Source organism: Macrotis lagotis, chromosome 1 (assembly GCF_037893015.1).
Source record: "Macrotis lagotis isolate mMagLag1 chromosome 1, bilby.v1.9.chrom.fasta, whole genome shotgun sequence".
NCBI lineage: Eukaryota > Metazoa > Chordata > Mammalia > Peramelemorphia > Peramelidae > Macrotis > Macrotis lagotis.
In genome coordinates this window covers 548836985-548863503 of record NC_133658.1, presented here as the reverse complement: position 1 = coordinate 548863503, position 26519 = coordinate 548836985, and the positions used below count along the sequence as shown (strand labels likewise).

Here is a 26519-nt window from a genome sequence, read left to right as displayed (position 1 = left end):
TCTGATTTTGAGTTTTTTATACACCAATTCAGGGTAATTTTTTGTTTAGAGACTATGATAGTAGGGATAACTATATTCTTTCCTTTGCCCAAATCAATTTTCTCCAAAGATCTATAATATCTAAATTTTCTAAGATTCTTTCTTAGTATCTTTCTTGTTTGTTTTTAGGTTGAATTTAACAGTATCTGAGAGAATAGAGTAGAGGTTCCCAACTTGTATAATTTTGCTGTCTATTTCTTCCTGTACCCACTTAGCTTCTTAAATTATTTGAATACCATAACAGCTGATCAATATAAGTTTAGTACTGATATTATTCCATTATCTATGGTGCATTTTAGAAAGATGTAGCTACTTTTCTATCTCTTTTAATTAGGTCTACTTTTGTTTTTGCTTTCTCTGAAAAGAAAAAAAAGCAGGATTGAATTTCCTGCTTTTGTTTTGCTTTAGTTGAAACGTAAAAGACTCTATCTCAATCCTTTAGCTTTACTCTGTGTGTGATTCTTTGATTCATTTGTTTCTTGTAAACAGTATATTGTAACATTTCATTTTCTGATCAACTCTGCTATTTAATTCTGTTTTATGGGAGAATTCTTCTCATTCACATTCACAATTATACTTAATAACTGCATTTTCCCCTTTATCCTAGACAACTCCCCATTTTTATTCCTTTCTCTCATCATCAATGTTTTGCTTTATTCTTCTTCCACCCCTAATTTGCGCTTTTTTCTGTCAGCTCCCCCATTACTCAATGTCCTGTCCCTCTATTTCCCTGTATGGTAAGCTAGGTTTCTACATTCAGCTGATTGAATATATTATTCCCCTTTATTCAATCTTGATGAAAGTAAGGTTCAAGCAATGCTTACTACCCAAACTCACATCATTTTCTCAACTGTAGTATCTTCTTTTGTTTGTTTGTTTTTAGTTTTTTTGCATGGCAATGGGGCTAAGTGGCTTTCTCAAGGCCACACAGCTAGGTTAATTATTAAGTGTCTGAGGTCGGATTGGAATTCAAGTACTCCTGACTCCAGGGCCATCACTATCCAATGCGCTCCTAGCTTCCCCCTCAACTGTACTATTTCTTTTACACTTCTTCATGTGAAATTATTTACCATGTTCTACTTCTTCCTCCCTTTTGTATTCAGTGTACTCCAATTTCTCATTCCTTAGTTATTTTTTTCATTCCCTAAAGTTCCCATTACACACATGCTGTCTATCTATGCATACTCCTCTAGCTGTACTGTTAGTCATATAGTTCTAAAGAATTACAAGTATCACCTTTCTATGAAGGGATGTTTACAGATTAACCATATAGAATTCCTTATATTTTCTCTAATTTTTATACTCCTCATCAGTTTTGACATTAAAAATATTTTTTTTTGTTTAGCTCTAATTGTCTACTCATGAAAGCTTGATAAGCCTTCTATTTTTATTGCATTACTGTTTTTCCCTTTGAAGAATTTTGCTCATTTTTTCATGTATGTGATTCTTGGTTTTAGTCCTAATGCCTTTGCTTTCTGGAATGCCATCTTCTGTGACATCAAATTGTTTAATGTTCAAGTTGCTAAATCTCCGTAATACTTATTGAAGCTCTCCAATATTTGAATCATTTTTTTCTGGATTTTTGATATGTTTTCTACTTGACCCAGGAGATTAAGAACTTGTTATAATGTTCCATAATATTTTTCTTTGGGGATATCTTTCTGGAGGTGATCAGTGTATTCTTTCAGTGTCTACTTTACCCTCTGGTTATCAGATTGCAGGGCAGTTTTCTTTGATAATTTCTTGAAAGAAAATTATATTCCAATCCTTTTTTTGCTTATGGCTTTTAAGTAGTCCAGTGATTCTAAAATTACTTGCTCATCTAAAGCCACACTAAGGTTCAGAAACTTCCTTTGGCTTAATAAGGCAAGGTCTGTGCTGAATTCCCAGGATGTTGCTTCTGGACTACATTCTTGTTTTACCTGAGTGTAACAACCCTTACTTGCCACCTTTCAAATATCTTGGATTTGATGATTATTTCACCCTTTCTTCTTGCTATTTCTGAAATTCTACAGGTTGCTTTGGGCCATCATTTTATAGCAATTTGGAGGTAAATATGGAAGAGTTCGGGTGACTTACTGCTTACTTCATTATCTTGTCTCCTGGAAGTCTTATAATCCCTACCTATTTCTTTACTTTTAACTATATATGCTGTTAGACTCTTTTCATTTTTTTGGGGGGGAAGGGGGGTGATGTTGTTTTCATGGCTAATTCTGAGGGTCTATAAAGTTTTCATTTCTTCATAATTTTTATCTGATTTTATTAGAAAGGCCCCCACATTTTTCATTAAAAATTTTCTAGGATTTCAATAAGTATTATTTTCTTTATTAAAGAAAGTTTCTTTTATTTTGTTTTTTAGAGTTTCTAAAATAAACAAATTTTTTTTTGTCAAAAGTTTTATCCTAAAACAGTTTTATATCTAAAAAATAGGGTGCTTCCTGCTCTCCTGGTTTTTTGCTTTATACTCACTGAATTCTTTTCCACCCTGGAAGGAACTATGGCCATAGTCTCTGTTCCCATGTGAGTGCATTCTCTAATGTGCTAGTGTTCCTTTTCATCTGGGGCTATGACTTCAAACAATGACTCTTTTTTACAAGTTGTTCAACTCCTTTAATCTCTATGTGCTTAGAATTTTGGAAGACACTACTGTTGATTCAGTCACCCCATGGACTGCTGTTGATGTGCATGGTCATGGTTACTGCTGGGCTTTGCTTCTCTCTTACTGAACTTTCTTCTCAATATTCTAGCTTATCCTGGACTAGGAAACAGTTTCATCCTATAATTATTTTTTTTAATTCTATTGCTCCAAAATTCATTTTGAAGACTTATTTTAAAGTTGTTTTGAAGGGAATTTGGGAGAATTCAGGAAAATCTCTACCTTTTCTCTGCCATTTTTGGCTTTGATCTCAGAATTATTACATTGACATGGATTATTCATTAGAAATTAATATTCCTCCAATTGTTCAGATATGCCTTGATGTAAAGAGGGCATGTTGTTTTCTTTGTATTGTATCTAGGTGAATATTATAGACACATGCTCTATCACTAAAAGATGACTTTGGTTTTTATTTAATCCATGCCATTCTCTCAAATTCTTTATATTTCCATGTTTTTAAATCCAACACTGTTATCACTGTGCTAAATAGTAAACCCAATGGACATTCATATTATTAATTGTTAATTAATTGTTTAATTAATTGCTAATTTATCATGTTCTTAATTAAATTTTACATCTTTGGTCACTAAGAATATTGATCAGTATTTTTCTTTCTTTGTTAATCCCTGATTTATATGTTTAGAATATCTTCATATTATTGAAATAAATTGAACGAGGGCTTTATATTCTCATCATTGACATACATCATATGAAACTGAAATTAATTATCCTTTGAATGGTTGAGGAAATTTACCTCTAAATCCATCTGGTATTTACTATATTTTCTTTGTTTTGGTTTGGCTTAAGGAATTCATTATTTAGGGTTTATTCCATTTTCCCACAACATTGCACTATTTATATGATATGTCTTCCATGATTTATCAGATAATTTTATTTTTATAAGTATTTATATATGATTCTTAGTTCCTATTTTTGTTAGAATACCATTATGCAAAATATGTTCTGATCATTTTTTTCTTCCATTGCTTTGTTTTTCATTAAACTTTTTGATTTTTTCCTCTCTTTCAAATACTAAATGACCTAAATCTTTGCATACTTGATTAGTTCAAAGAATTTTCAGTTTTATTTAACAATTTAATTTTTTCTTTTAAAGTACTTGCAAAATTTCAGTTCTTTTTTATTGCCAGAGCTATTTTCCTTTTGTTCAATTTTTAAAATTGCATTTTAAAATTCATTCATTTGTTCTATTTATAATAAAAAGTTAAAAGATATAAATTTTATCCTATAACACTTTTAGAGCTTTCCTTTTGGTTTGGTATGTTGTCTCATCATTACGATTTTCATTGTTGAAATTTTCCATTGACCCATCAGTCAATTAGGCTTCTGTTATTTACCTCCATTTTCTTGTCAATATTTCATGATTATTTACTGAATATGAATTTCTTCCATTTTGATCAATAAATAATGTACTTTGTACCTCTAAATTTCACATTTTGTTATTTTATGCTTTGTTGTATGGTTTTGCTTTGTTTTGTTTTGTTTTTGGAAAAAGTTCAGCTTACAGTTTAGAGATATGTAATTGTTTTCTATTGATATTCAGGAATTCCCAGAGATATGATTGCATAAATTCTCCAATGTTTTATTCAGGTTCATAACTTCTTTCTTTTTTATCTTTTGAATACATTTATCTGAATCTCAAAGGAGTATATTATTTGCCCTTTATTATAGTTTCACACTATTTCTTTCTATAATTCAATTAAAGTTTCTTTCTGATATTTAGATACTATCTATTCTATGCTCATACATTAAGTCCAGAGATTGATTGTTATCTTCAAGCATAATATATTTTCCCTGTTTATGTCTTTTGGTCATCTCCATATTTTTCTATAGTCTTAAATTACGATTATGCCTCATGACTTTTAAGTTCGGATGAAACAAAATGTATTTTGTTCCAATTCATCATTTAAATTTCATGTGGATTTTTGTGTTTTAAGTTTATTTATTGTAGATAGCATAACAACAACAGCTTTCTAACCATTCTGTTTTCCTATTCTGTTGTGAGTGAGTTAATTTACATTCACAATAATTAATTTAATATTTCTCTCCAATCTGTCACCTTTTACTTTTTCTTCTTTTAATCTCATTTCAAGCTTTACAAATAAGCAAATCTTAATATTAAAAGATTTTGCCTTAAAATTATAATCTAAAAAATGAAACAACCCATTTCCTCTCTGCAGTGGTTTTTCTTTTTACATCAACAAGCCAGATTTTAATCCTTCTTCCTTCTAAACTCTACCTTTAAACTTATCTTCCTTTTCTGACATTCATTCTTTTTTGCTTTTGAATATTTGCTTACCTGTCTTAGCATTCTTATTTGATTCTTCTATATACTATAACTTATCCCTGTCCTTCCTTATTTTTCATTGAAGGACAATGCATTTTAATTCTGAAATATGTTTATATGTAGTTGTTTGTGTAAAATTACATTACTGCTTAATTTGCCTCTAATTTGGGTGAAAAAGAAGTTCATGAGGAATCCATTCTCCCACCTCTTCCTTTATAAATTTTTATTTTGACCATATAAATTTCTGTTATTCAATTTTAATGACATTATTATTTCAAACCTATATATTAGAATGGATCAGAAAGAAAAAAGAAATTCAATAATAAACAAAAACTATTGAAAGTTAAAATAAAAGACAAAGTAAAATATATTAATAAAAAACAAAATGCAAAACCTAGTGTCATTTTAACCTTAAAGATATTATGATTTTGAAAATGTTTGTTTATGCCTATATCAACATATAAATATTTTTTTTTCATCCTATTACTCACAAATGTAAATAAAATACCTGGAAGAAATACAAGTCTAACCTTCTCATCAGGGATGCTTTAAAGTCACCTATTCCATTAGAGACTGATTTTCTTCCTTAATATTTTGTAGATAGAATAAATTTTGTTATAATCTTTACTGTTTGTACTATTGTATTTCAAGCCTTTTTCTTATTAACTTCTAAGACTGCTAGTAATATTTTTCTTTTCTCTCCTCTGGATGTTCTGTGTTTTGACTATCATTGATGTTCCTGGAATTTTTAACTTTTTTTTAGTCAGGAGATAAGTTGATTCTTTTTTAATTTCATTTTACCTTCTTATTCTCAGAGATCTATGCAGTTTTCATTTATATTTAAGAAGAAGGTCAACTGAGATCAATGTATAACTTGGAACCAATGAAAAGACTAACAGAAAGCCTTCTGTGGGGGATGGGGAAGAATAGGGGAAAATTGTAAAACAAAATAAAGCCTCAAAAAAAAACAAAGGTGCTGGACCCACTTAAAACCATGGGGAACCATATGTCTTTTACTTTTGGGTTCCAACCTCGACCTTACTAAGCTCATTTATTCTAAGATCCATAAATAACTCCAAGGATCCTTTTGATACATTCTTGGAATGTTTTTGTCTTATTGGGGTGGTGACTCAATATGCCCAAATAGCATGTTTAATAGTAATCTAAGATTTCTTATGCCCTAGCATGATGCAATTTCCCTATATTTTTCTAGATCTCCTTCCCCGCAGTGATTTTCCCACAGTTCATTTCTGTCCTTTTCATAATAGCAACCACATCTGCCACTGAAATTCAATAAACTTCAAAGCTTCCCCATATCCTCTTGGATCAAATACAAATCCATTCATTTTACATCTAAATCTATTTGAAATGAGATCCTTTTCTTTTTTGTCTTGTCTTTTTTTTATTCCCTTTCTCATAGCTTGCAATGCACTCATACTGGCCTGCTTATTTTTTTATACCACCTTTATTTTCACATCTTTGCAATGCCTAACATCTATACCAGAATTTCTTATTTTGACTTCTTGAAATTCCTAATTCCCTTCATGACAGCTCAGGGGAGTCATTGAAAAATTAAAGCATAAAAAAGTAATATGCACATCTACCCCCTATAATTAATCTCAAATGATCATAAAAGAATACCAGATCAGGTTCTGATAAAGAAATGCAAAGTGAATCATAGTTTCTAACTTAGGTCAAAATAGTATGCTGAGAACAATGGCTTGTCAATAGTACATAAGAAGAGCCTTTCAATACATCCTGAATAATGGATAGAAGATGTGTACCAAGACAATGAAATGTTCTACATCCTAAAAAGGGATTCTCATACTACTGAAGAAAGAGGAGTAAAAACCAAATGGAACTGTATTGTTCATGACTCAGAGTTTGGTCACAAATCAAGTATGGGCTGAGGCAGGGATTTGTGACTAAGAATGAAGAACAAGGATATGTCATATGGGTGTTCTGAGTGGCCGTCCACAACAAGGACTTCACAGTAGCCTTATAATATGAACTAATTAACGAGCAATACAAAACAGAAGCTCGTATCCTGTAGTAGAGCAGAAAGTCAGATCTATTCCCTTTCCCAGACTGAAGTAAGCCTCAGAATATGTGAGAATATATTAATAACAAAAGAACTATGATAATAAACACAAACCTGTAGTTCAGAAATCTTATGAACAATTTTGTCACAAATATAAATGAAATACTTGGAAGAAATTAAGTAAGTAGGGTTTTTATTATTAAATATTTTAAAATAATTTTACAACTGAAGCAAGAATGTTAGAGGAAAAAGAAGCAGAAAAGAAATTAGAAGACAAAGCAAATATAGGAACTCGCTCATACTCTACCAAATTCCCCTGCAAACAATAATAATTCTAAACCCAAAACCTAAGAAAAGGAGGTGAAAAAATTTTCTGGGTCAAAAGTACTTAGAAGGTTTGAAGGAAAGGTCTGACTCACTAGAGTAGGAGTGGAGTACCACAACCTGGCAACTGAAAACTAGGCCATGAGGACAATTGTACCTGCAATTGTAGCTGCAATTTTAGCTTCCAGAACACTCAATGTAAAGATAGTTGGGGATTAGCAAACTTTCTGAAAGATAACGCATAAAGTTTGATTCATTGTGCATAGTTTCATTGACCATACCCGGTTATGAGTCACAATCTCAGGGCAAAGAGCAGTAGGGATACTAGAAACAGCTCCAGAGTGGAAAATAATGTAGTCACTTGCATACCATAGCAAAAACTAGAACAGTAACTATGCCTCTCAGTTCATGCTACCTTGGAAAACTTGAAAACTTACAGATCCTCCATGAAATGATTCTGAAAATGACTACATCAAAAAATCCTCTGCCTGGGAATAGAACTCAATTTTAACATGAAGTTAAAAATAAAGAAATAGGCTAGAAAATGAGTAAAAATATAAAAAGAAAGTTACTATGTGAGAGAGAATATCAAAACAAATGCAGGTGACCACAATGTGAAAACAATTACATACAAAGTCACAAATACAAAGGTGAATTGGTCTTAGAATTAAAAAAACATGTTTGGATCGACTCAAAATTTTCTTGAAAAAAGTAAGAGAGATTGAGGGAAAATTCAGAAAAGAAATGGAAGCAATTCAAGAGAATTGAAAAAAAGAGCTGGTGCGGCTAGGTGGCGCAGTGAATAGAGCACCGGCCTTGGAGTCAGGAGTACCTGGGCTTAAATCCGACCTCAGACACTTGATAATTACCTAGCCCTGCGGCCTTGGGTAAGCCACTTAACCCCATTTCCTTGAAAAATCTAAATAAATACATAAATAAAAATTTTAAAAAGAGCTAAAAGATTGGTTAAGAAGATGCAAAAAGCAGACCCGCCTGCTGCAGGACGTGGTCTCCAAAGTGGTGAAGCTCTTCGGGGAGCTGTGCCAGATCTTCGCGGGCTACGTGCGCAAGATGGCACGGCTGTGGGACAAGGCCAACCTGCTGGTGACAGAGGTCAGTGCCTACTCTGCCACCGAGATGCCCAACCTCAGGCACGGCCTCAGGAACTTCGCCCAGGAGTTTGCCAAACTTCAGGACCACCGGCAGGCCGAGGTTGAAAGACTTGAAGCCAAAGTAGTTGAACCTTTGTAAGTTTATGGAACTATCGTGAAAATGAAACGGCTCCGAGTTAATGGGTAAATAAAGCAGTAACTTACCAGAACGTAAATATGTCTACAGGAGGACCTCAGAGCAATTCTAACAGCAAAGAATCGAGAAGCTAAGCAGTTAACTCAACTAGAAAGGACACGTCAACGGAATCCATCAGATCGACATATTATATCACAGGTGGATAATTGCATGGAGTTTCTCACGATGGATCATTAAAGCAGAAACTGAATTACAGAGAGCTACAATGGATGCTACCAGAACAAGTTGGCATCTGGAAGAAACAAGTGACAATTTTGAAAAGCAAAAAATAAAGGACATGAATATATTTTCAGAATTATAACAATTGGAATGCTGTTCCATGGCAAAGCTTTAGAAGTCTACACTGCTACTTATCAAAATATACAAAAGATTGATGAAGAAGAAGATCTAGAGATTTTTTTGGAGCTCTCTGTATCCACCTGACTATTCAACTCGTTCAGATATTGTTCGAGCAAACTCAAAATCCCCTCTTCAGAGATCTATTTCTGCCAAGTGTGTAATTGGAACAGGACAGCAGATTCCCACAACTCGGATAAGAAAAGATCAACAAGATGATGAAGATGATGAGTTAGAAGTTACAGAGGAAGAAAATTATTTTTTCCTGCTTTTTAAGAGTATCCCTGAAAATCAGGACTTCAATTTATTAAATTGTTCAGTCTAGATCATTAAAATGTAAAAACTAGGCAACACGCTAACATATATACATATATGTATGTATACACATCATTAACAACTCTAAAATTTTAAAAAGTAAATGGCTGAGGAATAGAATGTGTTTTAAAGGAAATTTCTGTAGTCACAAAATTAAATGGCTAAAATAAAATTTTAAAACAGCAGTAGTTTCTTTTACCATGTTTATATTATTTAAATGATCTTGAAAGCTTTTTTTTAATGACAAATATGGCAGTTGCCAAAACTTTATCTCTTCCCTTTTGTTTTTGTACGTTATCACTTTATCTGTTTTGTATGTATGTTAAGGTTTTATGCCTTTGTTAAAACATTAGTATGCCTTCAGGATCCTTCTGACAAATACCATTCCATAAAGTACTTAAATGAAGTTATTACCAATTACAAAAATTGGAGTCTTCATCATTTGCCAAGTCAGTTCTACCTACTTGATACCTTTAATAGTCAAAGGGCATTAATAAGCAAAATTAGAAGGCTAAAGAAATTGATTTATTTTTATATATTACATAAAAAATGTTAAAAGGGGGCAGCCTTCATGAATTTCAAATGGCAATTATTATGTGTGATCCTGACTTTATAGAACCCATGGGAGGCACAAGCCACTAGAGTAAAGTAAAAGTCTGATACTGTATTAAGATTTCTAAATATTAAAATTTATTCTTATTGATTCTTGCACCCAGAAATATCAGCTTGGAGACATATAAAATCACAGGATTTTGGTATGTCTGACATTTTTTTCATTTCTAGGATTTATTTCCTTCTGAGACAACATTTGTAATCTTCATGTTTCATTGATTCAGACAAGCATATTTTACTAACTGTGAAATTTATTTACATACTAGAAAATCAACTACAACATAAAAAGGAAGACTTTACAGAAAAAAAGAAGATGCAAAAAACTGAAGAAAATAAGTTCAAAAAGAATAGATCAGATGCTAAAACAGACTCAAAACTACCTAAAATAAAAACCTTAAAACAATAAAAAAATCAAAAGAATTATATATATATATATATATATATATATATATATATATATATATGGTTTTTATATGGCTCACATCTGAATATGAAAAAACATTGAGAGGTAATTTGAAAGATATTAAACTATGTGAAAGCTATTTTTAAAAAGAACCTAGATATTATATTTGAAGATTAAATTTTCTGTTCGCCAAGGTCTTTTCAACAGGAAAGTTTGAAAGTCTCATGTTTCATTGAATGCCCTTCTTTTCCCCTTGAAGAGTATGCTCTATTCTGCTGAGTAGTTGATTTTTTGGTTGTAACCCAAACTTGTTTGCCTTATGGAATATCGTATTTATAGTCCTATGATCCTTTAATGTTGAAGTTGTTAAATCTTGTTCTTTCTGACTTCTTGCAATATTTTCTTCATGACCCGGGTGTTCTGGTATTTGAAAATAAAATTCCTGGGAGTTTTCATTTTTGAGTCTCTTTCAGGAGATGATTGGTGGATTCTTTCAATTTTTATTTTACTTTATGGTTCTAGGATATCAAATAAATTTTCTTGAAATAATTTCTTGAATAATTACTTGAAAGATGTTTTCTAAGTTCTCTTTTTTGATCATTGCTTTCAGTTAGTTTCATAATTTTTAAGTTATCTCTTCTGTATCTATTTTGAAGGGAAGTTCTTTTTCCAGAGATATTTCATATTATCCTCTTTTTTCTTTGTTTTTGGAGGTTGCTTTTTATTGTTTATTGATTTCTTAATATTTTTACCTTCCATTAGCTCAATTCTAATTTTTAAGGAATATTAATTCTTCTGTGAGTTTTTGTACCCTTTGCATCTGACCAATTATAGTTTTTAAGTAGTTTTGTTTTTCAATGAATTTTTATACTGTTTTTCTATTTGATCAGTTCTGCTTTTTATGCATTGCTATCCTCATTGCCCTTTTGGACTCTTTTCCCATTTGCCCTTGTCTGGTTTTTAAAGTATTATTTTCTTCACTATTTTTAGTACCTCATTTATCATGTTGATCACCTGTTTTTCATGATTATCTTGCATCACTCTTATTTTTCTTCCTAGTTTTTTGTCCTTATCTCTTTTACTAGATTATCAAAATTCATTTTGAGCCCTTCCATGACTTGAGACCAATTCATATTTTTTTCTTGGAGAATTTGGGTGTAGGAGCTTTGATTTTGCTATATTCTGAGTGTATGTTTTGATCTTCTTTGTCACCATAGTAATTTTCTACAATCAGATTTTTTTTTCTAGTATTTGTCCATTTTTCCAATCTTTGAATTGATTTTTACTCTGTCAAAGTAGAGTTCTGCTTATAGGGAGGAAATTACAATTTCTGGAATTTCTACAATTTTGTACAGTTGTTTTCAGACATAATTCTATGGAACTCTAAGTATGGTCCAAGGAAAGATATATGCTGCTGTCCAGTCCAAACATCTGGTCTGTGAGTTCTTTTTTATCCTTGAACTATGAGAAAGACACCTACTCCCCTAAGGCCTGAAATCCTGATGTATTACTGGTCCTCTCCCATTGACTGTGACCCATGACTGCAAACTAGTTTGTACTTGTGCAAAGTAGTAAAGTCCTGTCTCAGGGATAGCAAAGTGACCCCTATAATCTCCTTTTGACCAGCTGTTGGGCCCCCCACCCCTTACATTCTGTGGGTTGTGCTCCAGAATCATCTATTGCTGCTAATTCAGTTTTTGAATTTACTGGGTCTAGGACTTCTCTGTCATGACCAGTCCTGAAATGTGCTCCACTCTTCCCAGGTGTGACAGAATTTTCCTTCTGATCTTCAAAGTTATCTTTATCATCAGTGGGCTGAGCATCTGAAAACCTGCATGGCTGCCACTGATTCAGTCACCCCAAAGCTTGCTCCTAGTTTTCTTGGGGTAGGGCTGTTTTATTTTTTCCTGAATTGTGCTCCACTTTCACCCTGGTGCAAAAGACTTTTCTTACCAAATTTCAAGTTGTCTTGTTGTACAAAATTGTTTAATTCCATTTTTTGTGAATTTTTTAGAGTCATTATTTTAAAGATATTTAGAGAGTGTTGGGGGAGAGCCCTGGCAACTTCCTACCTTTACTTTGCCATGTTGGCTCTGCCTCTTAACATTCATTTTTGTTAGACTTTCAGTTTCAGATTTTCTTCATCTCCCTTCCCTCCCTCCTCCCCAAGATAATAAGAAATCTAATATAGCCTATCCATGTGCAGTCAAAGAAACATATTTCTATCATATTCATGTTATGAAATAAGAAACAGAATAAAAAGGGAAAAAAAGCACAAAAAAACAAAAAAAATGAAAATAATATGTTTCAAACTGCATTCAGACTCTATACTTCTTTCTTTGAACGTGGATGGCATTTTCCGTCTTGAATATTGTCCAATTAACACTCAACATTTAAATGAAGGATGCAATATACAAATTACTGGGTATATGTAAGTTATTGCTAGAGATAATTGAACCTACTCTTTGAAGGGTAAGCATTAATTTTTGGGAGAGGGTTGAGGATTCCTGGGGAAGGTAGCAGTTTTTGAAAAATAGTCATACTTGAGGCTGAATAGAAGAAATAAAATCAGGAAAATTAAGAGGCAAAGAGGACAGGGTAGAACATTCCAGGACTAAAGACAATAAATTTAAAGGAAATTAGATAGGAAATAAAGTATCATGTTTGAGTAACTTTATTTTTTGTTTTATATTTTAATGTCTCTAATTTTTACTTATTATATTTTTATTTGTTTTTAAAGATATTATTTGAGTTTTACAATTTCCCCCCAATCTTACTTCACTCCCCCCAATGCCCCCCCCCATGGAAAGCACTCTGTCATTCTTTAATTTGTTTACATGTTGTACATTGATACAAATTAAATGTGATGAGAGAGAAATCATATCCTTAAGTAAGAGACAAAAAGTCTAAGAGATAACAAGATCAGACAATAAGATGTCTGTTGGTTTTCTAAATTTAAGGTAATAGTCCTTGAACTTTGTTCAAACTCCATGGCTCTTTATCTGGATGCAGATGGCATGCTCCTTTGCAGACAGCCCAAAATTGTTCCAGATTGTTGCACTGATGGAATGAGCGAGTCTTTCAAGGTTGAACATCACCCCCAATTTTCTGTTAAGGTATACAGTGTTTTTCTGGTTCTGCTCACCTCACTCAACATCAGTTCATGCAAATCCCTTCAGGTTTCCCTGAATTCCCATCCCTCCTGATTTCTAATAGAACAATAGTCTTCCATGACATACATATACCACAATTTGCTAAGCCATTCCCCAATTGAAGAACATTTACATGATTTCCAATTCTTTTCCACCACAAACAGGAATGCTATAAATATTTTTATACATGTGATGGTTTTACCCTTTTTCATCATCTCTTCAGGGTATAGACCCAGTAGGGGTATTGCTGGATCAAAGGTTATGTTCACTTTTGTTGCTCTTTAGGAGTAGTTCCAAATTTCTCTCCAGAAAGGTTGGATGATTTCACAGTTCTACCAATGGTGTAATAGTGTCCCAGATTTCCCACAACCCTTCCAACAATGATCATTATCCTTTCTGGTCATATTGGCCCATCTGAGAGGTGTGAGTTGGTACCTCAGAGAAGCTTTAATTTGTATTTTTCTAATAAGTAATTATTTACAGCAATTTTTCATATGACTATGGATTACTTTGATCTCCTTATCTGTAAATTGCCTTTGCATATCCTTTGACCATTTGTCAATTGGGAATGGCTTTTTGTTTTAAAAATATGGCTCAGTTCTCTGAATATTTAAGAAATGAGTCCTTTGTCAGAGTAGTTGTAAAGATTGTTTCCCAATTTACTACATTTCTTCAGATCTTGGTTACAGTAGTTTTATCTGTGCAAAAGCTTTTTAATTTAATGTAATTAAAATCATCTAGTTGGTTTTTGATAATTCTCTCCAACTCTTCCTTAGTCATAAACTGCTCCCCTTTCCATAGATCTGACAGGTAAACTAGTCCTTGATCTACTAATTTGATTAAAGTATTATTTTTTTTAAGTCTAAATCCTGTAACCATTTAGATTTTATCTGCATAAAGGGTGTTAGGTGTTGGTCTAACCTAAGTTTCTTCCATAGTAACTTCCAATTTTCCCCGCAGTTTTTATCAAAGAGAGAATTTATCCCAATAGCTGGAATCTTTGGGTTTATCAAACAGCCAATTACTGTAATCATCTCATGTTTTTGCACCTAGTCTATTCCACTGGTCCACCACTCTATTTCTTAGCCAATACCAAACACTTTTGATGATTGATGCTTTATAATATAATTTTACATCAGGTAGGGCTAAGCCCCCTTCTTTTGCACTTTTTTTCATTAAGTTCCTGGAAATTCTTGACTTTTTATTTCTCCATTTGAATTTACAAACTTTTTTTAATTCATTAAAGTAATTTTTTGGAATTTTGATTGGTAGGGCACTAAACAGGTAGTTTAGTTTAGGTAGAATTGTCATATAAACTCTGTCTATCCGTGTTCAGTTGACATTTGCTCAGTTATTTAAATCTGATTTAATTTGTGTAAGAAGTGTTTTATAATTGTTTTCAAAAAGTTTCTGAGTCTGTCTTGGCAAATAGACTCCCAGGTATTTTATATTGTCTGAGGTTACTTGGAATGGCATTTCTCTTTCTAGCTCTATCTGCTATATCTTGCTAGACATATATAGAAAATTTGAGGATTTACAATGGTTTATTTTACATCCTGCAACTTTGCTAAAATTGTCAATTGTTTCCAGTAGTTTTGTGGATGATTTCTTGGGATTCTCTAGGTTTACCATCATATCATGTGCAAATAGTGTGTATTTTTGTCTCTTCCTTCCCAATTCTAATTCCTTCAATTTCTTTTTCTTCTCTAATTGCTGAAGCCAACATTTCTTATATGATATTGAATAGTAATGGAGATATTGGGCAATCTTGTTTCACCCCGATCTTACTGGGAATGCCTCTAGCCTCTCCCCATTGAATATAATGCTTGTTGATGCTTTCAAGTAGATACTGCTAATTGTTCTAAGGAACAGTCCATTTATTCCTACACTCTCCAGTGTTTTTAGTAGGAATGGATGCTATATTTTGTCAAAAGCTTTTTCAGCATCTATTAATATGATCATATAATTTCTGATAGGTTCATATAATTGAGTATACTAACAATTTTCCTAATATTGAACCAAACCTGCATTCCTGGGATAAATCCTACTTGATCATAATGTATTATCCCAGCGATAATTTGTTGTGATCATTTTACTAAGATTTGTATTTAAGATTTTTGCATCTATATTCATCAGGGAGATAGGTCTATAATTTTCTTTCTCTGTTTTAACTCTTCCTGGTATAGGTAACATTATCATATTGGTTTCATAGAAAGAATTAAGCATAGTTCCATCTTTCCCTATTTTTCCAAATAATTTATATAGACTTGGAACCAATTTTTCCTTAAATGTTTGGTAGAATTCACTTGTGAATCCATCAGGCCCTGGAGACTTTTTTCTTAGGGAGTTCAATGAGGGCTTGTTGAATTTCTTTTTCTGAGATAGGGTGGTTTAGATATTTCATCTCCTCTTCAATTAACCCGGGCAACTTATATTTTTGGAAACATTCATCTATTTCACTTAGATCATCAAATTTATTGCCATAGAGTTGGGAAAAATAATTTTGAAATATTACTTTAATTTTCTCCACATTGGTGGTGAGTTCACCTTTTTCATTTATGATACAACAATTTGGTTTTCTTCTTTCTTTTTTTTAATCAAATTGACCAGAAGATTATCAATATTATTGGGTTTTCATAATACCAACTTTTGGTTTTATTTATTAATTCAATAGCTTTGTTTCTTTTGATTTTATTAATTTCTACTTTAATTTTTAGAATTTCTAACTTGACATTTAATTGGTGATTTTTAAATTTGTTCTTTCTTTAATTTTTTAAGTTGCATGTTTATTTCATTGATTTTCTCTTTCTCCAATTTATTCATGTAAACATTTAAAGCTATAAAAAAAAAAACCCTGAGAGCCATTTTGAGTGAATCCCACAGGTTTTGGTATGTTTTTTCATTATTGTCATTATCTAGGATAAAATGGTTAATTCTTTCTATAATTTGTATTTTGATCCACTCATTCTTTAAAATGAGGCCATTCAGTTTCCAATTGATTCTGGGTCTATATCTGCTTGGCCCAATATTGCATATGACTTTTATTGCATTGTTATCTGAGAAAGATGTATTTGCTATTTCTGCCTTTCTTCAGTTGATCATTAGGTTTTTACGTCCTAGTACATAGTCAATTTTTGTATAAGTTCCATGTACTGCAGAGAAAAAGGTATATTCCTTTTTATCCCCATTCAAATTCCTTCATACGTCTACCATATCTAGTTATTCTAACAATCTATTTACCTCCTTAACTTATTTCTTGCTTATTTTATGATTCAATTTATCTAGATCTGAGAGTGGAAGGTTGAGGTCTCCCACTAGTAGAGTTTTGCTGTCTATGTCTTCCTGTAGTTCTTCCAGCTTCTCCTCTAATAATCTCTCTGCATCAAATGAGTTTCTTATAAGCTGAATATTGTACGATTCTTGTTTTTAATCCACTCTGCTATTCACTAATGTTTTAAGAGAGAGTTCATCCCATTCACATTCAAAATTATGATTAATAATTCTTTATTGCCCTTCATGCTATCTTCCCTCTGGTTGTATTTCCCCCTTCTCCCCCTTATCCATATTATCTAGTATTTTGTTTCTGAATACCACCCCCTTCAGTGTGTTTGCCCTCCTATATCACCCCCTACCTTTTCTTTTCCCTTTCCCTTTTTACCTTTTCCCTTCCCTTCCTCTTGTTAGTTTCCCTTGTTTTCCCCACTCCATGTACCTTTCCCTGTCCCCTCTCCCCATTTCCCCTTTTAATACTGGAAAGGGTAGATGTTTTTTTAAGTTAACTAAGTATCTGTAAGTTGACTTTAAGCCCAAGTCTGATGAGAAGAAGATTCAGGTGTTTCTTATCTCCTCCCTTCTTCCCCTCTATTACCATAGGTATTTTGTACCTCTTAGTGTAATGAGATTTACCCCCATTCAATCCCCTCCCTCCTCCTGTCTCCTTCCTGTCCCCCCTTTATAAGGACGTAGTGTTTTTTAGATCATTCTATCTGAGTCATAGAAAATTCTGAATATCTGTCACTTCTAGCTAAGTACATTATATCTAATAGAGTTAAAATTCTTGAGAGTTATTAGAGTCTTTCTCCCAAGTGGGTTTAAAGCCTGTTACATCCCATTGGCTAGCAGTCTTATGGATAGGTCATGAAGGTCCATTACTTCTGCCCAGGTATATTCTCTCTGTCAGAGTTACAATTCTCAAGATTTATGAGAATCTTTTTCCCCATGCTGGCATATAGCCAGTTTCAACTTAATGGATAGAAGTTTTTTTTTTCCTTCCCCCCCCTTTTTATTTTTACCTTTTCATTTGTCTCTTGAACCTCCTGTTTGCTGTGCAAATTTTCTATTCAGCTCTAGTCTTTTCATCAGGAATTTTTTGAATTTTTCCATTTTGTTAAATGCCCATTGTTTTCCCTGGAAGAGAAGGCTCAGATTTGCAGGATAGTGGATTCTTGGCTGCATTCCAAGCTCCCTTGATATATGAAATATTTCATTCCAGGCCCTTCAATCCCTTAATGTTGATGCAGCCAGATCCTGTGTAATCCTTACTGTGGCTCCTTGATATTTAAATTGTTTCTTTCTAGCTGCTTGCAGGCTTTTCTCTTTTATCTGATAGTTCTGGAATTTAGCCATAACATTCCTTGGTGTGATCATTTTAGGATCTTTTTTCTGGAGGGGATTGATGTATTCCTTCAATAACTATTTTGCCCTATCATGATATCAGGGCAGTGTTCCATGGCTAGATCCTATATTATTAAGTCCAGGCCTTTTTTTTTCTCTTCAATGTTTTCAGGAAATCCAATAATTCTCAGGTTGCCCTGCTTCGAACTATTCTGGAAGTCAGTGCTTTTGCTGATGAGGTATTTTACATTTTCTTCTATTTTTTTTATTTTGTTTAACTGGATCTTGCTGTTACATAAAGTCATTAGTTTCTGCACACTCCATTCTTTTGTTTTTAGGGAGGAGTTTTCTTCATTAACCTTTTGCAACTCCTTTTCCAATTGGTCAATTCTACTTTTGAAAGAGCTTTCCATGTAACAATTTGAGGTTTTGAAAGAATTATTTTCTTTTTGCATTTGCCCAATTGAGGATCTGAGAGATTTATTCTCATTTTGTATTTGTACAATTGTATTTACTAAGGATTTGTCTTCTTTTTGCAAGGTATCAATTGTCTCTCCCAAATTTTCCAGTTGATTTTTTAACTCCTTCCTTATTTCTTCAAGGAAGTCTTTCTGTGGGGAAGGCCAGATCATATTCTCCTCAGAAATTCTATGTCTTTAGGGTCTTTTGCTTCCAGCAATTTTTCCATGGATCCACCTTTCCACTGACCCTTCTTCATTTTGCTAAAACCTTGAGTTGGGGAGGGGCTGGTTTACAGGGCTTTGGTGTTGGGATCATTGGAGGTTTAATCACTGAGTGCAGTTTCTCTGGCTGGCCAGTAGGAGGTGGTGGTTGCTTTCTCTGGGGTGTTTGTGACATTGTTTGAGGCTTTCTCCTTTAGCTTGAAGGGAGGGGTTGGAGCTATTGAATCATTTTACCTTCAATCAATAGTGGGCTTTACCCTGGGGTGAGGTCATTCCTCTCCCTATTCAGGTGGGCTGGTTCTTCTGCTCACACACCTGTGCCTGAGGCAGAAGTAGTCTGCAATTGTTTTTTGTTTTTTTTTCCCCAAAAGGCCTCAGCTGTAATGGAGGTGTGGACTCAGAGTTCCTCAGACCAGAGTAGCACAGGGATGGTGTCCACAGCTCTCCTGTACCTGTACTCTCCCCCCAGCCCTGTGGGCAAGCTCCAGAGAGTCAGCACTAACACCAGTGCCTCTGCTCCCTAGTTGAATACAGCCCCCATCATCTTGCCCCATCACTGATCCAGCAGGTCTGGCTCTCTGGACTTCAGATTCCCTGGCTCCAATTCAGCAGCTAATCTGGCTGATCTGGGGCTGATCCACCCTCTTGCCTAGACTCACCCACCCAAATTCACCCAATCCTGCCCTGGAAGACAAATCCTGAGGTAGATGTGCTTTCTCCTGGCTTTTATTTATGGGTTTTGTGGGTTGGATTTCTGTTAAGAGGTTTGTTTCATATGATAGATAGGGAAATATCAGCACTGTCTTCTCTCCGCCATCTTGGCCAGAAGTCTTGAGTAACTTTAGATAGGCCAGGGTTATTAGAACATAGACTGTATAGAGAAGAATAAAGTACAAGAAGGCTAGTAGTCTCTTAAGGAACTCAGCTTCATAGAGTTTTAAAGAAAAAATAAAATTTAACTTGGACAGATAGAGTTTAGAAAAGTCACATTAACAGGTTAGTAGAGAATAAATCAGTTTGAGGAAATATTTGAGGCAAGGAAATTCATTTAAAAAAGCTTTTTCAAAAGTATAAGCGATAAGATATTAGTATTTGAACTAATGTTGTAGTTGTATAAGTTAGAAAAAGGTGACATTAGAGCTATGAAAGTAGAAATGACAAGATTTAGCAATATCTGGAAATACTGAATGAGAGTGAGGAGTTCATAATGACACTGAGGTTGATAGATTAGATGACTTGGAGTCACTTAGAATATGATGGTGTCCTCCACAATGATAAGCTATTTATTAAGAAGGGAGAGGTTATGGGGAAAGCTTGAGCTTTACTTTATAAACATAGAGTTCAAAAAGAATACAGGGCCTACAGGATTAATGTTAAAGAGAGATAATAAGGTTGACTATATAGATATAGCAACTGTGATAATTGATGATTCAATTTTCAATAGTTACTAAAATCATCAATAAAATTAGTATAAGAAGAGAAGTCTCCAAGACAGGACAATGGGGAACACACAGTTAACAGGTATTGAATATTTGAAGAACCAATAAGGGACAAAGTAAGTCAGATAGTAAGAAAACAAGAAGACAATAGTAATTTGAAAATCTAATGGAGAGAGAGTTTTCAGAAGAAGATGATCAAAATATAAAGCACTTCAGAGAAGTAGAGCAGAATCAGGATTGAGAAGAGATTTTAAAATTAAAAGATTAACAATAATTGGAGAAAAATAGGAGGGGATTATATGAAAATTTGAAGAGGCATGAAAATATTTGGAAGAATAACTGTAGGGAACTGGATAATGAGTCAGACACAAATGAAATGTTGAGGGCATAATGTTATATATATAGGCAGATGTGGCCACTTGATCAGATAATGTTATAAAAGTAAACTCAAAACAATACTTATTCTTAAGAAATTTCATTCTAGAGGAGAAGACATGAACATATATAAATATGTATAAGACTCATTCAAAGACACAAAGTAACCTAGAACAGGCACTAGCTGCTAAAAAAAAAACAAACAATCCTGTAGGAAATAATTTTAGTTCAATCTGAATATAATAATAATCTAACCATTGATTCTTATAGGTTAAGATAAGGAAAAAGATTATTTCAAAAATAAAAGTACAGATGAGTTAAGAAACTAGAACAAAGTCCCAGGATGGGAAATGTAACATCATGTGCTATTATGATTGATCCCAGAGTACATGAAGACTAGGAAGGTTAAAAAAAAACTTCACATGGCAATAGACACATTTCTGTTTGATCCTGGAAGTACTTTTGAGTAGTGTGTTGCCATGTTCATATCATCATTTTAGAGAAATCAGTTTTGTACCTGTATATAAGATGGAATATAGAAAGGAGAGACTTGAAGAAAAGAACCAACATGAGAGTATATTACTATTGTTTTTCAACCTTGGTTTTACAAGAGAACAAATGATACTATGGTTGATGTCTTGACTCTTGTATGAATTATATTTAAGTGAGATAGAGTTGTGCAAAGTCATCAATTTTATTCTTTCTTCCAGAGTCATCAAAGTTAAGTATTAGAACAAGAAAACTGGTGATGGAATGAGATGTAGTGGATAACCTTGACATTTACAGTGTGACTAAACTTTATAGCCTCTACTTTAGCTGCCTTCATGGCCATTTTAACAAGTTATTCTCATTTGCCCATTTCAACTGGTGAGGTCTTCACATGCTTTGAGTAGATATTCATTAAATGATGGGTTTGATAAATGTTAGCAAACCTCAACCTGGCTTGACTCCTCTGCCAGGATGGTGTTACAGATGTGTAGTCACTACACCTACCATAACTTCTGAAACCACAGAAAAAAAGCTGAATGACAGGAGGAAACAAAAGGTGGATAGACAATCTGAAAAAAGGTTTAGCAAACTCTCATGCCACAGGTACTAGACCTCCTTGAACATTTCAATGACAAATGTCCAATAACAAATGTTGGTGCCTTGAACTAAAGTGGTTGTGTGAGAAGAAAAGAGGAGCATACTTAATATATTTTAGAGATAGTATCAAGGGCTACCTCATCCATTCTCTTGGTTCAAGTTTAATGTTGATATGAAATTTGACTAATATCATTGAACATTTTTAAGAAAGGAGGTGTCCTTTGCTGTAATATAGTAGGTATATTCAAGAAGAATATTGCGGTACTTAGTTTCTATAGACTTCATTCAGCTTGTCTCTGTGGAGATGTATCTGGGTATCAGAGCAGGCTATAGTAAAGGACATGATAACTCACTTAGTCCTCAAAAATCCACCAAGTCTGAAAGATTTATATGGCTGTTACATTTCATGTCTTTAGAGCACTAGGAAGTTGAATCAGAAAAATTAGGTCATAGGGATAACTTTTTCTTCCTTTAACTCAAGCTTCCTCATGTTGTGAATGGAAGGAAAGAAGCATAAATGCTGCTCCTATCTTTATTAGAAATGAAAATATTTGGTAACTGACTGGATTGTTGTTTCTTTTCATTCTCTCTTTTAAAAAAACTTAATTATTTATTTTCATCCATTTGTACATGTACATTTGTAAGCTGCAAAATTCCTTCTGTCTTCCCTTCCCACTCTTCACCAGTAAACACTCAGGTTAGCATTGTACATACATATTTTGATAAACATACTTAGAGATTACTAATTTTCAGTATGAGGAATTAAGATTAAGGGAAAGAGATACAAAAGAGATAATTTTATAAAGTATTTATCAGATTCTGAAGGGATTCTGTATGTGTGTGTGTGTGTGTGTGTGTGTGTGTGTGTTTGCAAGTACGTGTGTGTGTGTGTGTGTGTGTGTGTGTGTGTGTGTGTGTGTGTATGTGATTTGCTTTATTTCTTTTTCTTCCCCTGGATGGGGGATAATATAATCCATAGCCAATCTAATAATCTAGTTCTCTGAAGTACTGAAAAGAGCTGGATCTATCAAGGTTGATCTCACAATGTTGTTGCTGATGCGTACATTGTTCTCTAAATTCTATTCCCTTAGCTCAGCATCAGATCCCCTAAGTCATTCTATGCTTCTCTAGAGTCTGACCATTTATAGTTTTTTTATAGGACAATAATATTCCTTAGTATTCATGTACCATAACTTGTTTAGCCATTCCTTGATTGAGGGGCATCCCCTAAATAACCAATTCTCTGCCAATACAAAAATATGTGCTTTGAATATTTTCCCTTTTTTTTAATAATTCTTCTGGATATAGACTTAGAATTGAAATTGCTGAGTCAAAGAATATGCATAATTTTATTGCCATTTGGGCATAGCTCCATATTACTCTCCAGAAAAGTTGGATCACTTCATAATCCTTGCCCTTCATTCTCAAAGAGGGCTAAGAGATCACGAAAACAAGATTGGCAACTTAATTGGATTTCAGTGAAGAAGGGTTCTGCAAAGAAGGTAATCTCCTTTCTACTCTGTAGTCATCTGATCTAGTGGTCAGATATGGATCAGGATGACTGAGATGGTCCTGAATGCAGTGGGAACCTTGGCCTTTTTTTAAGCAAAGATCTTTATTAGCTTCAAATTTGACTAAGATAAAGTCCATTCCATGATTAAGGCTGACAAGAAGAAAGAAAAGAAAAAAAAAAGAAATGTAAAATGATCTCTTTAGCATAGCTAAAAATTCAGTTTGGGAGGGGTACTAGCAAAGCAAAAACTATTGTCATTTACAATAACTGAGTCAGTTAAAGCTCAAATAAGGTCCAAATGGGGTTGGCTAGGAAAGTATTGTTGCTCAATGAATGTGAGAATGATTTGGATCTGGTAAACTGATTGAATAAGAGGAGAAAGAATAATGCATTGAGGATGCCACCATAATTAGAATGCTAAATCAATAAATGGATGAGAACACCCTTAATAGTGATAAGGGATAGGCATGGCAATATATATTCCCTAATACCCGGGAAGTAGTAGTTGATGGATCACTGGTCATTTGGAGTTCTGAGTTGCCGAATGCTAAAGATATTTGGCACCAATATGGCAAGCACTTCAAAGCATGGGGGCAACTAGACTGCCTCTGGAGCATCAAAAACACTTATGTTAGAAATAATAGCAAGTCAAAAATACTTCATCAAGCAAAAATGGTATTGAATCCACAAAGGCCATTCCATTTTTAGCTTGAAATGATATAGAGAGACTCAATCTCAATGATTATGTTGATGATTTTAACATACTCAAGAAGGGTAGAATTAAAGTTGAATATAGGATAGAAGTGAGGAGGCCTAGAAATAAGTGTCTTATAATGACAAAAAAGTGTAAAAAAATGAGTCTTCAAAATACAAATAAATGAGCAAACAAATAAATATCAGAATAATGCAGGTACTTATAAGTAATAACTCAAATAAAAATGATATGTTTGTGTGTGTGCAAGAAGTATAATCTTATGGAAAATTAATTTTAAGAAAATTATGGAAAGCATAAACTTTTAATGATTCATTCTGAATATTCCTATCTCCTATCTTAATTTTAATACAGATCAAATCAAATTTGCAGTAAACTTCAAGGGACTGCCTACATTTTTCACTGTGTCCAATTGTCCTAAAATTAATATATTCTAAACATATCTAAACACTTTGTGACTGAGAAAATATATTTTTCATCAGAGTAACTGATCAGCTCTTTCTTCTGTTGCATAAGTAACATAAAACACAAAAAATTGAAATAATTCAAAGTAGAGTGATGGATTTCTTTTGCACTACTTCCTCCCCTCTTCCTGGCATTAGTTGTTTAAACTACTTTCATATAAATCCTGAATATGTAATCAAGCTTAAATTCAATTAATGTATCTGCCAAATATTACTTGTATGAAAATGGGTAAATCATTAAACCTTGGTGGACATCAGAATTCTTCTCTAGCAGATTGCAAGTTCATTGAGGATAAGGAATATTTCATTTATGTATCCCAATGCACGTTACAGAGTGGGATCTTGATAAATACTTTTCAAATTTAATTGAAACTTTTAAATGTGGCTAAAGACTAATGCTCTTTTCAAACCTAAAACCCAGATATTATGAGATGTTTTCCCCCTTAAATCTTGCAATTACAGTGGAGGGATTTGTCTGGACATTTCATAATCAATTGATTTTTTTTGACCCAGTACATTATGTAAAATCATAACAACTAAAAAGCAGATAAGGGAGCAAACAAGTTCTCAGTATGTTAATTAAGTGTAAAAATTAGGTCTGTGCTTATTATGCCTTTAAAAGAATGAAATAATATCCTTGATAAAATCTGGAAGTGTAATTTGTAATTACCTGACAGTTCTTTTTAGAAGTAAGTTTTCCAGCCCTGTCTCAATGTGAAGATGGAATTGGGTTCACAATGAGGCAGATAAAAGATACCAGAAGCAAAATGGACTCAAAGAGGACTAAAGAAGCCCTATGAATCTGGAAGAGCAGAATTATGGAGACAGATGCAATAAGATGTGCATTCTGGACTCCCAGGAATGAGTTCAATGAAACAGTCCAGCTAAAAGTTGGTCACTGAATTCCTCTCCCTCTATTGTGGGATCTCCAAAGTATTGATTCTGACTTTGCTTTTTCCATTTGTACTTTGTCATGGGAGTCTAAACAGAAAATCTGCTTCTTAAAATTGCTTTTGCTTTTCTATTTTATTTTATCTTTTTTTAGGTTTTTTCTTTAGTTTTTTTTTTGCAAGGAAAATGGGGTTAAGTGGCTTGCCCAAGGCCACACAGCTAGGTAATTATTAAATGTCTAAAACTGGATTTGAACCCAGGTACTCCTGACTCCAAGGCCAGTGCTTTATCCACTAGGCCACCTAGCCACCTAGCCACCCCCTTGCCTTTCTATTTTAAATGCTAACTTTGCATTATGATATAGCAGAAATGATAATCAGTGTTAACCATATGTATTTGTTAAGGAAGTTTTACTAATAAGGAGAAATGACTAAGGGAAGAAGAACAAAAGATTAGAATCTGCTGTTGTTTGTGCCTGGGAGTTTGGAGCTAGGGGGTGGGGGAAAGCAGATATAGATTCGTTTGTGCAACTTCCTAAACAGAGAATTTTTATATCTGTAAATGCATCCAATCAATCAATCACTCAATAAACTAAATGGGGAATGGAGCTTAGTTAATCAGAATGATTGAATGACCCTGCTCACCATCCTTCCCCACTGCACTACACAGTGAAAATTGCTTGGATATCTTTTTTTTTCTTTTGTTACAAGCAGCAAAAAGTTTCCTGGAGCTAGTAAGTACCATCTCATTTCTGGTGCTTATATGATTTTCAGGAATTTTCCAGTCATCTTGTATAGTTATGCAAGGAAAATGGAGCTAGAGAGAGCTACAGAGACCTGTTTTGAAATAGTACCTTCCTTCCTCTATAGATCAATTTAATTGGTATGAAACATGTCTGAGTTAATGATAAATATAAAATAAGAATTGAAGCATTTTATGGAGACACCACTATTGACACAAAACCTTTCTGGGTCTCAGTTTATCTAGCAATTGAACTATGTGACCTCTGTTCTGGCCTGTCCCCTAGTAATTCCTGTATTTTGTAATGAAATGAGATACTCATAGATTATTCAACAGATAATAAAAGGAGATTAACTTAAACATAAGAAGAGGATATTCAAAAGTGACAGGAATTGAGATCACAATGGAAAGTAAGAGGTTCTCAATTACTAAGCCAATTTTTTTTTTCCCTAAAGCTGAAGAAATGGAAGTTCAGAGTCATTATGTAACTGGTTCAAAAAGACATAGTCA

General features: G+C 33.5%; 1 pseudogene; it reads left to right on the top strand.

The window, feature by feature from the left end:
* LOC141505298 (CBY1-interacting BAR domain-containing protein 1-like) overlaps positions 1–9334 on the top strand; it is a 46909-nt pseudogene extending 37575 nt beyond the window's left edge.
* The last annotated feature ends 17185 nt before the right edge of the window (positions 9335–26519 follow it).